Below are 15,925 nucleotides of genomic sequence, written 5' to 3'. Positions count from 1 at the left end.
AAAATCACTTGGCAGAGTAAATAACTGCTAACATGTCAGTTAATTAAGTCAGCAAAAAGTATGTATTCACCCATTACCTCTGATGGGGAGACTGCATGAGAGGCAAGTGCTAGGAATTTTGTGGACAGATAGCAGTGTGGGGTGTGTGTGTATGTGTGTGCAATATTGAAGGGGACACTAAACACCAAGCACATTCATTTATTACTTTAAAGTCACTTAGGATGTTAATAGAAAAACAGTTTTGGCAGCACAAAAAACGTATGGGTAGAGGGAAACACTAGTCATCAGCGATACACTTTAACTCTAAAGTCACAAAGTTGATGGACAACAATTTTTCAGCATAAAAGACACATGGGCAGGGAGAAATACTAGACACCATGAATGTGAAAGACTGTCATAAGTCCTTAAAAGTTAACAAAACAACATGTTTTGTTTGATGAAAGACATAAGACATTTGGGAGTAACGCTTGATACTAGGGACCCTAACTTATTTAAAAAATAAGAATGGAGAAAATGTCCCAAACCTTGTATCTGTGACACAGAGTGCACCTCCTTTCCAAGGTAGACCTTCAGCCCTGTGCGCTAACATTAGACATTAGGGATATTCTTTAAATATCACCCTAGGTCAGTTGAAATTGAAAAAACAAACTTTGAACCTATGAAGCACCTCATTACCAGTGCTTTAGTCTTTTGTGCTGTAGAACAGCTCTTGCTGTGAGATCTATTTTCTAAATAATAATAATTATGAATCTCTTACGTCTTTTACTATTTACTGACTGTAATAATCCATCATTTACAAGGGACAGGGCAGATACAAGGCTAAATCAGGGATGTTTTGTGATATCAGGGACAGATGCAAGGAATGGAAGTATGTCCATGTGTGGGGAATCACACCACTCAATGACCCTGCTCAAGACTTCCAGACAAAGTTCGTAGAATGACTAGATGACACCAAGGAAACTTTGTCAGTTAAAAAGGCAATACGATGATAGGTCTAGCATCATAATGCACTTTCTGAACAATAAGAGGAATGAAACTCAAATGTCTGGCAATATTGACTGATTTTAATCATTCATGATTTACAAAGGTTGGGGAAAAATAATAGATACATTAGAGATGTTTTTTACACTAAGGAACAGATAAAAGGTGTGGGTGTACATGTGTGTGTGTGTGTGTGTGTGTGTGTGTGTGTGTGTGTGTGTGTGTGTGTGTGTGTGTGAATGACTGCTGACAGGGTGTCAACACAACACAATGAGGGGATTACTGCAAGAAAGTGCTGATTAGCTCTAGCAAGTAGCACCATGTAATTCAGAGACATGCATATTAACTGATAATGAGGTCCTTCCTCATTGTGGCTAACATGTCTCTGAATCACACTTTTTGCAATCATGGAAACAGTCCCTTACTGTCAGTGCTAGGATTCTTTCTGAATCCCACAAAATGAGTGATGGAATTTGAACATTGAAATAGTTCAAATTTGTAAAAATTGGACAAAAAGTGTGCATCAGAAACAACTAACAAGAGACTATAAAACATTAATGTGTATATTGCTGAAGAAATATGACAGAGTATGATATAACAGAAAGTTTTAGTAACTTAAGAGACTCTATAGTGTCTAAGTACCCACCATCTTTCACAAAAATTGCTATGCCAGATAAAAAGGACTCAAGTGGAAGTGACAAGGAAGAAGGTTGTGGGGGAAACACAAGGATGTAGTATTTACAAAAAAAGGTTGTTGGATGATTCATGAAGAGATGGTAGGTTCAGTTAGTAAACAGTCTGCAATATGCAGGGAACATGCATAAGGCATTTCTTATGAAATGTGGATAAAAATTATTTATTTATTTATTTACTGGCATTTAATTACCAGGAAAGTCTGAATGGGAACAAGCCCTTTTTCTGCAGAGGCCCGGGGAGAAAAGTTCCAAATGATTACAAAATATTTTAAGAACAATAATTTTACAATCTTCAAAAATAAAATAAAAACATCCGCAATTTAAATAAGTATAACAAATTAGACGCTATAAAAACATTGGTTAAGAATTGCTACAAGTTATAGGACAATAATTTAATATTTAAAATAATTTTAGACAGTTTGTATAGAAATTAAAGCTATGTTAGTCTAATACAAACAGGAATTGCAATATGAAGTGAGTGTAAAGCAAGCTTATGGGATATTTAGAGAGAAAGTCAGGGAAGAGAATTTGATAGACATAAGGAAGTAAGTGAAGAAGGGAGAGTAAGGAGGTATAAGGAATAAAAAGATACTTGTTCACATTTAGGGATATAGTTTATCCTGATTTTGAGGAAAAATAGAGCCAGATTTTACACAGGAAGTCTTTCAGAGTGGTTTTGAAAGATGGAAGGGAGTATACTGACCTGACTGATGCAGGTATGGAGTTCCAGACCCTAGCAACCTTGTACAAGTACAGACAATGCCCAGCAGATTTGATAAGTTTGTAGACAAACAGGAGTTTCTGGTCACTGGATTGCAATAACCAAATGGCAACATAGCTGTGTAGTATGTTTTTGGTGCTGGACAGGCAAATGCATGCTGGATAATTTTAAAGGTGGTAAGACACTGTGTATACATTAGTTGATGAGACAATTCTAACCAATTTAGGCTTTTTAGTGCTATACAGTGGTTTGTTGTCGAAGGGGTACTTGTTGCAAATTTAACAACTATGTTATAGCATTGTTAAAGTTTTAATTTTTGTGAAGCCTGGAGGTTAGTGAAGATGGAAGCACCATAAAGTAGTGTGAAGAGGAGATAAGTAGTGGCAAGTGCAGTTTTAGTTGTATCCGTGAGAACGTTTTTGGCTCTGTAAAGCATCCCTAGTTTTTGATGAGTTTTTCTTATGCAATTTTGTATATGCAAGTCAAATGTAAGATTATCATCCACTATCACCTCTAATAATTTCCTATGAGAACTGACTTCAATGGTTGTGTTATTAAGAGAGAGGACTTTCAGTTTTGTTTTGTTTTTTCATAAAAGAAGGGTTTGTGGAAAAAAGTAGTAGTTTGGCCTTTTTGGGGTTGAGCATGAGTTGTTACAAAGCCGTGTTTCAGTGGCTGTTAAAGCTTCCTGAGTAATTTTTTTGGAGCTGTAGCATGTTGCCAGATGTGAAAATGAGAATGGAATCATCTGCATATTGTATGAGGGTGGCCTATTGTATGGAAGTGTAGAGGGTGTTGGTGCAAATGTTAAAGAGGAGGGGAACAAGGATTGAGCCTTGTGGTACACCAGTAGTGACTTGGAGGTATGGAGAGAGCTTGGAGTGCCATTTTATGACTGATACCTATTTGGCAGGTAGTTTTTGAATCACAGAAGTGTGGGCTGAGAAAGACCTAGTGAGGCCATTTGAAATAGAAGTTTGCTGTGACAAATTGTGTTGACTGCTTTAGACAAGTCTAGAAATAAGAAAGAAACTAGTTTGCCATTATTTCTACCTTTATTGACAGTATCTATATAGGTTAGAAGAGCACTGCTAGTACTATGGGAATACCAGAAGCCATGTTGTTTAGAGGATAGGAGTTCTTTCTGCAGGAGATAGTCTAGCAATTGTTTTTGAATGCTTTTTTCAAGTATTTTGGTGAGGGGAGGTAAGATTGCTATAAGTCTAAACTTATTAATCTTTGTTGAATTTCCTCCTTTGTGTAGAGGGATAATGTGTGACTTTTCCAAAGAGAGGGAACGTGGGATTCCTGGACTGACCTATTTATAAGGATTGAGACAGGATAGGTAATGCTCTTGGCTGCTCTTTTTAGGTGCTCACTTGGAAGGTCATCAGTTGAAGAAAAGCATGGTTTAAGTTTGTTTACAAGTAGTTTTATATAGGATGTGGGCACTGGTTAGAAGGTGAAAGATGATGTACTAATATGTGTTTGTTGGACAGGGCTGGATCAGATGTTGAGGAATCCTTGGTTAGAGATGCTATACTATCTATAAAATAAGAGTTGAACTATATTGCAGTTTTGAGTGGTGAGTTATGAGGAGAGGGGTTTGGGTTGAATCTTTGGTTGGGAAGTAAGATTTCTTTAATGGATATCCAAATTTTTAGGACTGTGTTTAGTATTATTCTTAAAGCTATTGCAGTATAGTTTTTGTCTTCATTTTTTTGTTTTTTAGTACATTTGTGAAGCATTTTAAGTTTTCAAGATATTGAGGTGTTTATATTTTTAACATTCTTTCCATGCTTTTTCTCTATCCTGCATTAGCATTCCACTCTTTTTGGATAGCCAGATTGTATTATTTGTTTTAGTCTGTTCCTTCCATGGGATGCAAGGTTATTTAAGCTATTTAAAAAAGTTGTATTAAATTCATTTTTAGCATCGTCTAAGGGGAGGGTTCTTAGGAAGTTCCAGTTATGAAACAGATGATAATGTAGTAATGAACCTTTCTGGGTTAAACTTAGAAAAGTTGCATGTTATTTTATAAATATGCTGTTTAACTGGGTAAGTGAGATGTCTAGTCATATAGATTGGGAGACGGTCACTGAAAAAGTCTGACAAATTAAAATGTAGATGAAGGAGAAAGATAAATGGGCAAACATAAAGAGCAAAGTAGTTCTTATTCATTCATTTATTTTCTGATACCCTATCCAGCTCAGAGATGCAGAGATGCTACAACCTGTCTCAAAGCACAATGGGTGTAATGCAGAGAAACTAATCCTGGACAGGATGGCAGTGTATCAAATGGCACATGGACATACACATTCATGTTAAAACTTTTAAAAAAAAATCACCCCCCAAAACCTTCGCAAAATAGGAATATTTAAGTCTTAGGAAAAATCAAACTCATCTAGCTCGTGTATACGTACCGTAAAAAGTCACCCTGAGGAAAATAAAACTCTAACTCTGTTACTTTGAGCTACTGCTGCAGCAGAAATGTTTTACTGACAGATAACTCTGTTGCCATGCACACTGATTTGTCACTCACAAGGCCAGACAAGGATAGTGTTAGAGTGAGTTGTCCTTCAGGCACAAGAATTTATTTATTCATTTTATTTTATCTATTTATTTTGCTTTTGTTTACCAGGTCAACAACTTTTCAATGGAGGACCAGGGGAAAAAGACTCTAGCATATTACAAACATTTTAAACAGACATTCTGTAATACAGATGAATAGACATTACATGATATAAATTAACAATCACACATACATTTACTAATTAGATCACATTCATATGAAATATAGGAATCAATTACAGTATAAAAGACACATACATCTAATGGAAGTTGAACACTGAGCAACTGAAGATGTGTAATAGTGGGTTTGTCAATAACAGATCTTGTCATTAGTGATTAGAAATTGAAAGAAACAGAAATGAGGACAGGAATTTGTTAGGATAGAAAATGTTAATATTGTAGTTAAGAGGTGGGGTACATAGTGAAATGGAAGTGAGGGCAGGAACTCAGCAGGGCAGTAAGTGTACTGTAGTTAAGAGGTAGAATATTAAACAGGTTCAGAGACAATTATATATGCTTATCATAATGTTTATATTAGAAGTATTGAGGTATGGTGGGCTTATTGACATTGCAAGGGCCCTAAGGATACTATCTCCTGACAAATATGACTTTAACATGGTATTTGGCCATGTGGAAGTGAATGATTTGAGACGTAAAACCTTCAGGGCATGCAGCGAGATATGTTAGAAATTTCCATGTATGATATAAATGTTGATAAGGCACTTAACAAGAGTGGAATCCTTCATCATTCACGAATAATGCCTAGATCCAAAAAAGCAAAAAAAAAAAAAAAAAAAGGAAAAAAAAAAGGAAAAGATAATAATTGGTCAAATAACTGCTGTGATTCCAGGGGAATCCAATATGAGTCAGTATGAGACAGAATGCTTGACAGTCCAGCTTGTTATCTAAAAATGGACTGGATGGACTAAAATCATTGCTGCCTATGAGTGCCTTTTTAAGCAGTCCAGCTGATGGACGTTCCAACATAACTAACATATCAGTCCCAAAATCAGATCACATTAAGGTGGCTCTTCTTAACACCATAAGTCTAAGCAGTAAATCTCATGATCTTGAGGAACTCCTGCATTTGGAAAACGGCCATGTCTGCGTAGTTACTGAGACCTGGTTTAAATGAAAAGACAGCACTCCCTCTATACCTGGGTTTTGGGCTTTTCATGTCTTCAGACACAACTTGCAACTGTGAAGAAGTCTCCATATTTGTCAAGGAAAATATTACCTCCAGGCAGGCCATAGGACCCACAAACTGAATTCACTGAACTACACAAATCACTCTAGATAGGATTATTAATCAATTAATAGTTTGCTATAGAGCACATAACAACCATGTAAGATTCATAAGTGTTCTAAATTATCTTGCTATTAGCAGAAGCTCCATTATTTTGGGTGACTTTAGCTAACCTTCAATACATTTGGACACCTATACCACCAATGTAGGGCAATGTAGGACATGCCCAAAATTTTCTAAACTAATTAAACAAAAACTCCATTGGTAAACAAACCCACAAACCCACTAGATGTCATAACATTCTTGATCTGATTCTTACAAATATGTCTGCTCGTTGCACTAATGTATTAGTATCTCCTCCCCTGTGAAGTCTGACCACAGACTTGTGACCTTCCTTAAACTTCCAAAGCCCCCTACACCAAACCTCACTGAGTTTAAAGACAATAAATAAATAAAGACAATAACTGTGCCAACCCCAACATCAAATACCAAAATATCAAAAATTTACTTTTGACCTTAATACAGCAGCAATATTCACTAAGGAATTGTATATCCAAACGTACAGCGCTATCAGCCCCTATTAGAACCAGTTCAAAATAAAATGTTGTTACACTACCATAAATAAACTCTACAACAAAAGAAAGAAACTCTTTAAATTCTATATCAGATTAAAAACCCATTTTATCAAGGAAAATATTAAAAGCATTACAAAAAAAATGTAAAACACTATCAGGTCTTCTGACGGAGCCTATGAATTTAGGTTGCTCTCTGAAGACAAAGATAAATATATCTGGTGTTGAGAAGAGCTACCTTAATGTGATCTGATTAGGAGACTGATGTTAATTAGAGAACTAAAAACAATGTGTTATGTTGCTCTGAACTTATTCAAAATGATCCCTCCCTATTCTGATGCAATAGATATTGCCAACATCTTTGCAAATTCCATGACAACTTCTGTCCAAATCCCCAAAATACCAGCATTCCTTACTCACCCAATTATCTTTAAAGATTATTTACTGAAAATGCTAACTAAACCAAAATACTTCATTCATGGGACCTGATAATATACTTACCTTAATTAACAATGTTAAACATGCCCTCAAAGACCTTTTCCTTAAACTGTTTAACCTAAGTTTTACTGCTAAGAAACCTCAACTGCAAAGCCATGAGCATATTATAACTGATCTCACAAATGTACAATATAAAGAATAGGCTCATAGTCCATAGTTACTAGACATGCAGTCCAATAGATAACTGAGGAGCATTCCCCAATTTCCAATGTACACCAAGGTGCTGTTTGGTTAACTGACTTGCTCAAGGTCACATAGTAGACAAATGAAGGCTGATGGAATCAAACCTTGGATAACAGGAAACAGCTCACTAACAGCTCAAAGCCTTAATCCTCTATACCAATTGCCAGACTAAAACTGTTATTATAATTTTGAATAACCACTGTAGGACTTGAACTACAATCACTTGATCTAAAAATCAGACACTGTATCCATTAGGGCACATGGTCCACCCAACCAAATCTTATTTCATTTGATCACCAACAGTTTGGCTTTAGGAGGGGTAGATCCTGCCTACTGAATCTAGTAAACCTCATCAGATGGGTTATGGAGTTTGTAGACAACGTTCATGCAGTACATATATCATATCTTAACCCAGCCAAGGCCTTGAACACTATTTTCCATGCTGGTATCATACAGAAGCTAAATGCACTAAACAATATGTATTGTAAGACGCATAGCAAACGGGGTGAAAAATAGAACCCACACAATGTCAGTTGCAAGATCCTCATCAAAATTTATAAAAGCAATCAGTGATGTCTCGTAGGGCTCAGTGTTGGGACTTCTCCTTTTTGGTCTTTTCACATATCAAAGCAGAAAGCCAAGACCCTTGGCAAATAAAGTTTGCCAAGAACTGTGTAGTGGATGTTGTTTTTAAGTTAACAGCTGAGATCCAAGCCCTCCAGCATGAAGTCTCCCTGGTAAATTGGACTCAAAGTAATGCTAAAAAGTGTAGTATTGTCACTTTTGGCAGAAAATCCCTCCCTTCATCATACTCAGTAGAGAACAGACCACTACAAAATGAAAATGTAGTCAGGGACCTAGGAACTTGGACTGATAATCTCTTTTAATCATAATCACTTGATAATGGTTGTGTTTTTTGTTAGCACAGCTAATTGCAAAAAAAAATTACCTTCAGGGTCTAAAGAGGTAATAATTCCCTTATACTCAGCATTGATCAGACCATTTATTGAGTATAATTCCCTCTTTGGGACATACTTCTCTAAACATATTAAACAATTAGAAAGGCCCAAAGACTCCTAACCTAGAGATCACACACCTAAAATCCTTGAGTTATCAAGAGAGGTTGGAAGCCTTATTAATTTATTCAGTGTCTTATAAGCTCTTGTGGAGATATCTTCATCTCACTTACTCCACCATAAAAGACCAAGTTGTCACGATCCTCCTGTATGTCCACAATTCCAGTTACTCCACAAATACTAGAACCAAAGAACTAAATTTTCACCAGCATATAAACAGCACACAGTAAAGAGACAGGTTTACTAGTCAGTGCCGCATAAACCTCTGGAAGGAAGTTGAACAGTGCAGCTCACTAGCTTCCTTTAACTATAACCTAGATAAAATTTAACTATAACCCAGATAAACAGATGGGTATTCACAAATTTAATCTGGGATAGACTGCTATGGCCCTCATTGGGAAAGAAAGTGGAGCATTGGGGAGGGCTATTGGCAAGACTAAATGACCTTGCAACATCTATGAAGTCTCTGAAAACATGTACACATATAGACAATTTAGAGAATGGCCAATTAACTTATGTTTATGCTATATTTTTACTATGTGGGTGAAAACTTGAGTATCTTAAAAAAAAAGACACAAGGAGGACATGGATCGCCTACTCAGAGGCTATCTCTGCCTAATGTACAAAGCTATGTCAAACCCAGAGCTGTTGGACATGCTCCACTTAAAGAAATCCCAATCCCTCTGAGCTACACGCTGTAGGGACCTAAACCTTATCACCACAATAAACAGAATATACTAGAGGGATAGATTCCTGTCCCAGAGACTTCCCATACTCTGGAACAGACTACCTATCTATGTCAAACAGAGCTCCTCATTAGCACTCTTCAAGAAAAATCTTGATGATTGGATGGGAAATAGGAATTTCACCCCAGGGATCACTTCTGTGGCTCTGCGCGACAGGGGCACAGAAAAATAATTTTCTTGGGTGGCGAAAGCTAGGGCACCTTTTTGGCTAGGCTTATAGCCTAGTACCTACCTATGAACCTATGAACCTATGGAGACTCCACCCAAAATACAACCAGCTAGGAAGATAACCATATTCTACTACCATTGTCCTTATTTAGAGTTAAATTCTATATAATGAGTAACACCACCAGTATATCTTACATTAGACAGTTCTGACATAATGTCACTGCAGCACTGAATTATCTTTACTTGTAGACTCTCTTAATAAAAATACCTTGTAACACTATTCTGATCCTTAAATGATTTAATGATTTGTTTGCTTTGTTGACTCTTGGTTGCACATCACAAACTGAGCCTGTCAATAGTTCAGTTGAATCAATGCTCTATCCTAGTATATACATACATACATACATAAATGTACATTCCAATAAGTATATTAATGATTTGCCAGTCAGAGTCACAGCATTCACAGCACCTCTCTTTCTGTAAGGTACAGCAACTCTCTGGGTGGTTATGTATTTTCAGATAGCTGAGAAGTCATCAGGTTGCTGATAGTTTTATTATTTTTTCAAAGCCATTCAAACATTTTTTCATTCATTGTGACTTTTGATGAAGTGAGGTTCACAAAATTATCTGGGAATTAATAAGTCCACATAATATGAGTATTCTTAACTGGTTCTGGCAGTGTGAACATGTAACAGCAGAGGCAGACTGACAAAAACAGGGCAGTATAAAATTAAAAAGTGGATGCTTTTCACTTATAAAATGTCTGCAGTTACAAGACAAAGACAGATTACAGCCTTTTCCTTTTCAAACCTTCCTCTTGTTTATGCAGCCCCCTCTCTGACACTTTAATACATATGTGTCCTCTCAGCATATCACCTCTGTGGCTCCGCTTGACAGGGGCACAGGAAAATAATTTTCTTATAGTGGTGAAAGCCAGGGTACCTTTTTGGCTAGGCTCGTATAGGCCATAGGGCCGATAGCCTAGTACCAACCTATGAACCTATGTACTCTTCTCTTAAGTTATGAAAATATTTGTTCATCACGAAATTTAAAATCATTTATTCTGCAGCTATGAAAAAAATAAATTTTACTGAGCTAAACAAGTTAAGTTCCAGATAACAGTCACTAGAATAAACGTGGATAGACGCAATCGGAGAGCAAGGAAACAAATAAATTAGGGCCAAAAAAAATTATGACATCACAAAACTGATATGAGAAGGAAAAAATAACAAGTGAGTCAATTCATACAGTTAAGAGTATAATGCAGAAAAAGAAATTAGAGGGTATGATATACTGTCAAGTATTAACTGAACACAAGAAATACAGGAAAGTTATTCCTAACAACTGAAATAGTATATGAACACAAACTAGAAAAATATAAATTTACTTTAGCAGCTAAATAATTAAGTAGAATAAGACATGGTACTAAGATAAAAGCTTGAAATTTAATCAAATGTCAGCAAAGCAGTTAGTTTGCTATAAATATGCAGCCACATCTTGTACTGCTCAGACGACATGACAGGATAACACATTGTGTAACAGCAGCAATAAAATAAGAATGACAATAAAAAAAAACTAAGCTAAAAAGAAAGGGCTGAGAGAACAATAAAAGTAAATTAGACATAAATGTCAATTAACAGAGACAAGTGACATAAACAGGGACATCCTCAAACGTCACAGCAGTTTCAGTACTGCTCAGTGACTGGAGCCACTGTTTCTGTTGCTAGTCGACTGAAGCCCAAGGAGTGATAGCTGTCTCAGTCCCACTTGTCCAAAGTAAGAATAGGATCACAGCGCAGAAAATTATGTTCAGCAGGTGAAGTAGAGGTAATACTGTCACAAGCATGCCAAAGAAATACCAGAAGTTCCTGGACTCTCCAGCAAAATAAATATCAAAGTGTTATAATCGTCTGCTGAACAAATGAATGCTAACCTGATCTGCTGATACAAGAATGACAGCCAACTAAAACTTTTAAAACTGAGACAGGTGAAACAATGCCTTACCTGTAGCAGTAATGTACCACACCTCCTTTCTCATAATTCATCTCATGAAGAGGATCATGTTCTCAAAATCTCCCCTACTCCTCTCTATTGCTATACCCTCTTTCTCCTTTCCTGTTCCATGTTAGATGACTGCATTAGTTCAATTACCATTCCGTTTTTAATATTCCTCCTTCAATTAAATGCTTACTTGCCTTAGATGACAGATATTTCCTTCACATACACTTTCTATACTCTATAACCAACATATGCAATGTCTGTTGTAACAGCTGCTAAACCGCCTGTGACAAGTTATGTCTGTGTGTTGCATGCTGGTTGGATTTCTGGCCATATACATTGTTAAAATGAATTGGCAGAACAATTTGCTTAAAGTTACTTGATGTCTCTGTCCTACTGGTACTGCTATGTTTTAAAACAATGCTACTAACATTTGGAACTGATAGATAAGATAATATCCTGTGAATATCTATAAATAAATAAAATAAAAGATGCGGGCATACTTCTGACCAGTTTTGCGGTCATCCAGAATCCATACACATTTGTTGGAATGCAAGGTAAAATTTAGTGCAGAACATAGCAATGCACAAAGTGTGGGCAGTTCAAAGACACATACCATGCAGCCTAATAAGGGGATAAATAGTAAACATGACTGCATAATGATATAGTTGTGAGGACCTATATCCAAATGAAAAAACACAGAACATGCAAAATACAACATTTAACATGACAGAGTGATTCAGAAGCATATTAAAACAGGCACGCTGCACTAGGGTTTATTGTGTTCGTATTAATGCATATGCTATGGCAGAACAGCATGCATCAGTGGTTGCTCTTTTAAGCAGTGCTCACAATGTGGAGTGCAACAGCCATCCACACCACCAGAGAAGTTATCTTCAGCAGCTTACATATCATGATAATGGACCTCTGCCATGTGGATAGGAACACCATACATCACCTAGTAGGCTTGTACTACCCAGGAAGAGAATTGCGGCAATGCATGGACTACCCATTTCAATGCACACAAAGGTCTGTGTAAAACTAACATCATAGTTAAAGGGACCTTCCAGTGACCTGCAGGGGACATGCATAGGATATTGCAGGTGCCAGTCTTGTGTATCCCACACCAGTTCCTTGACAACATGCTACAGCATTGGAAGGAGTATCTCTAGTTCCTCAGGCCTGCAGAGACAGAATCACTACTGTGCAAGCATTTAACAGCATAGTCCATAGCGCTGAAATCCTGGGAGTCACAGACTATGTACACATTGCCATTAGGGCCCCACTTGGTCCACAAGGACTGAGGTATATTAACAGGAAGTGTGTCCATACCTGAAGTACCAAGGTGGTATGTAATGTCCACAGCATTATATATAATGTGCGTATGTGTCAATAAGGCAGTTCCCCTTGATTCATAAGTATGGGACATATTCAGTCTAGACACATGGATTTTACTGTGGGACTTTGCACAAGGTCATCTAGTCAATAAGCACATGCATGTGCAGGTTATAAAAGGCATTATAAACACTTGAAATGTAAACAAGGCTAAATATAATGGTGTGACTGTTTTGTGTTGCAGGTGATGCCAGATAAGCCCTAGGACCATGGGTGATGACTATTATCCACAACTGCAAATATGCATGTCTGGACAACTCAAAGGATATGTTCATTGTGTTAACACATCTAACAAGGTGCTGCAGAATGTGCCTGAAACCTGCAGCAACACTGTCACAGTGTGTAATCTTCACCTCTCGACCTGTAATTGTGGCCAGGAACTACAATTCTGAGCATGAATAAAAGTAAATAGAATAGGTATTCCTTCAAGTGTGACACTCTAAAGTACATCAGAATGCTGTACAGTAAGAGTTACTACTGGCCATATTGCCAGGAAAGAAAGGAAATCCAAGTACTCTCATGTTGTTATGTCTTTCAGCTTTTCCTGGTTAGGGGTCGCCACAGTGGAACTCCGGTCTGCTAATGATTGGCAGTAGATTTTTACTTGCCGAGTTGCCAACCCTGACCCACAACCTTCAACGAAGGTACGCCCATTCACGCATGTCTCCACACAGAAGATGCTTTAGCTGAGAATCGAACAGGACAACGTCTTACTGTGAGTAATATCTGAAAAAAAAGAGATACGGAAACATCAAAAATGGTTTACCACTCTGATGTAATCATATAGTGACACAGAATGTACAACAGGATGAAGGCACTTTAACTAGAGTAGAAAATCTCAAAAATGTGTCAGAATCCATTAGGTTATTTTAGAATATGACAAACTGGAGAAAACAGCAATCCCTTAAAAATGATATGGGGTCATTATTCATGAAAAGAACATTAAGATAAAATGAAGAACTTTTTTCAGTTATAGGATGTGGCCATCCATTAAAGCATCACAAGTTCTCTAATTACATATGTGACACCTCTGTTCAGAAGATACTTCCTCACTTGTAATTAAGGAAATTGGCTGATCAAGCCACCAGGGCTGCCCCATCTGCTCTGTTGATTGAACTGTTTTAATGACAATGTTTAAATTCCTTTTAATATATGTCTCATGTACTAATATCATTTAAATCAGATTTTTTAAAATGTCAGTTTTGGAAGATTTATCCACTAAAGCACTTTGAGTTTGCATGAAGCACCACCTAAATTTACATGCACAATACAAAGGCCATTGACACTGTCTTGTATCATCAGCCCTGCCTCCACAAGGGACATTTCAATGGCATGGGACAGAGTGTATGACCATCCCAAAGAGCCCAAGTTCACTTGGCACCCTAGGTGGCAGAAGCCAGCAGGGAATTCAGCATGGCAGAGTAATAGCTCTACTTCAGAGAAATTAGATTAAGCTGCTACAGAGACATCTTCCCCAGCTGAAGGTCAAAAGCTAAGGCTGGCACCTCTGAGCTGCAGTCAAAGATTTAAGGAACACACCCATGTTTGTTGGTGTTGCTGGTACATGCGAACCTGACAGCGGCTTCTGCTACTGCACATTACATGTTGTTGTGACTGCCTGACCCGACTGGCTATAAAGAAGTAGGATAACTAAATACCTCAAATGTGAAAGCCAAAATATCATTTACCTCTTTAATTTTAACCCTCCTCACAGAAACAACAAACCTCTTAATCCCCTTGAGGCAATTTCATGGAATACATGGAGCTTTCAGGGGAAATATAAAAAAAATGAATGGGACAGTAAGAGGAAGCAGCACAACCAGAATATGACATCATATAGGAGAGACATGACATACAGGAAAAGATATAGATTAATAAATGTTTTCCCAGAAGTTGATGTCATACTTTCACTTACTACAGATGGCTAGGTGGATACACACTAAAATTAACTCTTTTATTTGGTTTTGCAGATAAATAACTCTTTCTGTGCTCCATTGTGCAGATATCAAGAATCACTATCACTGTCCTCTCTATTCCTCCCTTCCCTAATGCCATAACTCACTTAACTGCCCTATATTGTACAATTACCCTCTGAAGATAACCCAATATGTTATATAAATTCATTCAAACGTTTTATTGCATTTCTTTGCTATGTTTTTTCTTCAGTGTTATAATGCCACTTACTATATTGCACTGTGGAGCTATATCTACATTTGCTTAACTGTTTTATTGTAAATTTTTCACTGTATTCATCTTCAGTTTTGAAAATTTTCTTGCTTACTTGTACTTTGGAGATTTTCTCCCCGGGCCTCCACTGATGCTCATTATCAGCATAAAACTATACATTCTTGAGTTAACATTTTGCTGCCATGTTCATCACTCTCCACCCAGCAGTGTTAGTATATTTATCAGCACTTTTCTCCATGTTTAATTTAATGCATATCAGGCCAACATTCCACAACAGGTGCCATTTCCATCTTGCTCATATTTGGTATCACTGAGATTCACATTCATATGTGGGTATGCATCCCTGTATACTAGTATAAAAGGCATACTAGTGTAAAAGATGAGGCAACATGTGTCATAGCTCTGTACCTGGATATTTCTCATGTGCTAGTGATATAATGTTATATTATAAAACTACAATACAAACTGATGGCACAGTCAACTAACTTATCTGAGGAACATGTCTGATAAAACAAGCAGCATAATTCAGCTTAAAAGGGTGAAAGAGAAGTTGTGGTACACCAAGAACGAAAACGTGGTGATACACTGATGGCTGAATGATTCAAATATCAATAGAGATGACACTATGAGTGATCATATAATACAAAGAAAAAGACTGTCTAAAACATTTATTTTATAAAATTACTAATTATTTGTGATCTTGAAATATATTCAAGTTATTTTAAAGCAAATAAAAATTTACAGATTGCAGTGTGTATGAACTTTTCAAAGTCAAGAACTGCAAAATTTACTTATCAGAGACTTGTTATGGGTGGGATATTTCATTAATATACCATAAAGTTCATATCTGTTACTTAAAAAGGGGAATATTATGGATTATAACAGATA

Source organism: Protopterus annectens, chromosome 3.part0 (genome assembly GCF_019279795.1).
Source record: "Protopterus annectens isolate FY-2018-M chromosome 3.part0, PAN1.0, whole genome shotgun sequence".
In the NCBI taxonomy this organism is placed as follows: Eukaryota; Metazoa; Chordata; order Ceratodontiformes; family Protopteridae; genus Protopterus; species Protopterus annectens.
The sequence above is the reverse complement of the archived record's forward strand: the minus strand, read 5'-3'. Positions refer to the sequence as shown.